Here is a 2,988-nt window from a genome sequence, read left to right on the forward strand (position 1 = left end):
CAAACGCAAGTGAATAAGATATTCATCCGCAATCTAACTGTAAGGAGTACAGTTGCATTGTTTTGATGTTCTGGGCCACTCGTTCTTCCGCTGTATACCGGCTGTTGTTTGACAGACACGAGCTACCAATCTGAATTGGTGGGTTACATTATACGAGATCAATGCAGCCACGTTGAGGAACATGGCTCTTGATCAGTCAAGAACCGCGTTTCTTGGATACTGCCAAATCTCAAAAGCCCATGAAACATTTTCTGGGCCAACTGGTCGGGTATTCCACATCATTTACGTTACTATGCATAGTTTTTTTTTTTTTGAAAAGGATGATTACCCCCGGCCTCTGCATTTGGGAGATGCATGCAGCCATTTTATTAATTATTCTCAGAGACCTTACAAAGCATTACATCAGTAAGCCTGGAGCCACCATCTACGCGACACATGTCGCTACTCCTATCCCCTTGATGCAGGGATGCCGAATGTCCGAGCCTAATACCAAACAGACATCGCACCAAAACCTAACATCTAATGCCAGATGCCCCATCCCAGCCACATGCCGGGAATGGGTCACACACCGGTCCGGCGTACTCACCGAGGCTACCACCGCCGTCCTCCACCTAACCATCTTCAGAACAGGTACTGACGCAAAGACCTTGCCAGGTCAACTGTCGACGCCACCATGGCGCCAGACAGCGCGCACTGCCCTGCGCGAGGCCATCACGCCACGTCCAGCGCCGAGACTCTTCTGCTCCATGCCGCCGAGACCCGCCGTCGTCGACGCGAGAGAAGACACGCCACACCACCTCACGCCTCTTCCATCCGGCGCCGCTCCACAAACGATGCCCCCAAGAGGGAACACGACACCACAACGCCGCCATCGTCCGATCCGGTGATCTTAGGGTTTCTAAAGAGCGCACAAGCAGGTTGACGATAGTTTCTTGACGATGCCTTCATCAAGGTAACGATGTAGACGCCGGCATCGCCCGCCATGACCGGAGTCGGCTCGGATTTCACCGGCGACTAGTCTCCCCAACTCACCGCCGGCGCTAATAGTGGGATCCAAGATCCTTCACTACCAGCCTGGCTAACCGCCTTCGATGGAGAAGGCAGCCACCACCACCATGCCCGGGCCAAGAGACCCAGACGTCCTCGTGCCGTGAAGATTACCCAGGGGGGATCTCCTCTTGCTGTTGGAAATATGCCCTAGAGGCAATAATAAAATGGTTATTATTATATTTCTTTGTTCATGATAGTTGTCTATTGTTCATGCTATAATTGTGTTATACGGAAATCATACTACATGTGTGAATACATAGACCACAACATGTCCCTAGTGAGCCTCTCTAGTTGACTAGCTCGTTGATCAATGGATGGTTACGGTTTTCTGACCATGGACATTGGATGTCATTGATAATGGGATCACATCATTGGGAGAATGATGTGATGGACAAGACCCAATCTAAGCATAGCACAAGATCGTGTAGTTCGTTTGCTAGAGCTTTTCTAATGTCAAGTGTCATTTCCTTAGACCATGAGATCGTGTAACTCCCGGATACCGTAGGAGTGCTTTGGGTGTACCAAACGTCACAACGTAACTGGGTGGCTATAAAGGGATACTATAGGTATCTCCGAAAGTGTCTGTTGGGTTGACATGGATCGAGACTGGGATTTGTCGCTCCGTATGACGGAGAGGTATCTCTGGGCCCACTCGGTAATGCATCATCATAATGAGCTCAATGTGACCAAGTGGTTGGTCACGGGATCATGCATTATGATACGAGTAAAGTGACTTGCCGATAACGAGATTGAACGAGGTATTGGGATACCGACGATCGAATCTCGGGCAAGTAACGTACCGATTGACAAAGGGAATTGTATACGGGATTGCTTGAATCCTTGACATCGTCGTTCATCCGATAAGATCATCGTGGAACATGTGGGAGCCAACATGGGTATCCAGATCCCGCTGTTGGTTATTGGCCGGAGAGCTGTCTCGGTCATGTCTGAATGATTCCCGAACCCGTAGGGTCTACACACTTAAGGTTCGGTGACGCTAGGGTTATTAGGAAGACTTGTAAGTGATTACCGAATGTTGTTCGGAGTCCCGGATGAGATCCCGGACGTCACGAGGAGTTCCGGAATGGTCCGGAGGTGAAGATTTATATATGGGAAGTTGTCATACGGTCACCAGAAAAGTTCGGGGGCATATCGGTATTGTACCGGGGCCACCGAAGGGGTTCCGAGGGTCCACCGGGAGGGGCCACCTCTCTCGAAGGGCCTCATGGGCCGTAGTGGGCAGGGAACCAGCCCCTGGAGGGCTGGGCGCTCCCCCCTTGGGCCCATGCGCCTAGGGTTGGGGGGAAACCCTAGAGGGGGCGCCCCCCTTGCTTGGGGGGCAAGCCCCCTCCCCTGCCCCCCCCCCTCTAGATCTCATCTAGAGGGGGCCGGTCCCCTTCCCCCTTCCCCTATAAATAGAGGGGCGAGGGGAGGGCTGACCACCACATCCAAGGCGCGGCCCCTCCCCTCCCCAACACCTCTCCTCCTTCGTTAAGAGCTTGGCGAAGCCCTGCCGGAGTACTGCCTCTCCACCACCACCACGCCGTCGTGCTGCTGTTGGAGATCTCTTCCTAAACCTCTCCCTCCTCCTTGCTGGATCAAGGTGCAGGAGACGTCTCCACTCCGTACGTGTGTTGAACGCGGAGGTGCCGTCCGTTCGACGCTAGGATCATCGGTGATTTGGATCACGACGAGTACGACTCCATCAACCCCGTTCTCTTGAACGCTTCCGCTCGCGATCTACAAGGGTATGTAGATGCACTCCTCTCTCTCTCGTTGCTAGATGACTCCATAGATTGATCTTGGTGATGCATAGAAAATTTTAAATTTCTGCTACGATCCCCAACAGTGGCATCATGAGCTAGGTCTATGCGTAGTTTCTATACACGAGTAGAACACAATTTTGTTGTGGGCGTAGATGTTGTCAATTTACTTGCC

Source organism: Triticum dicoccoides, chromosome 2B (assembly GCF_002162155.2).
Source record: "Triticum dicoccoides isolate Atlit2015 ecotype Zavitan chromosome 2B, WEW_v2.0, whole genome shotgun sequence".
Taxonomy (NCBI): domain Eukaryota; kingdom Viridiplantae; phylum Streptophyta; class Magnoliopsida; order Poales; family Poaceae; genus Triticum; species Triticum dicoccoides.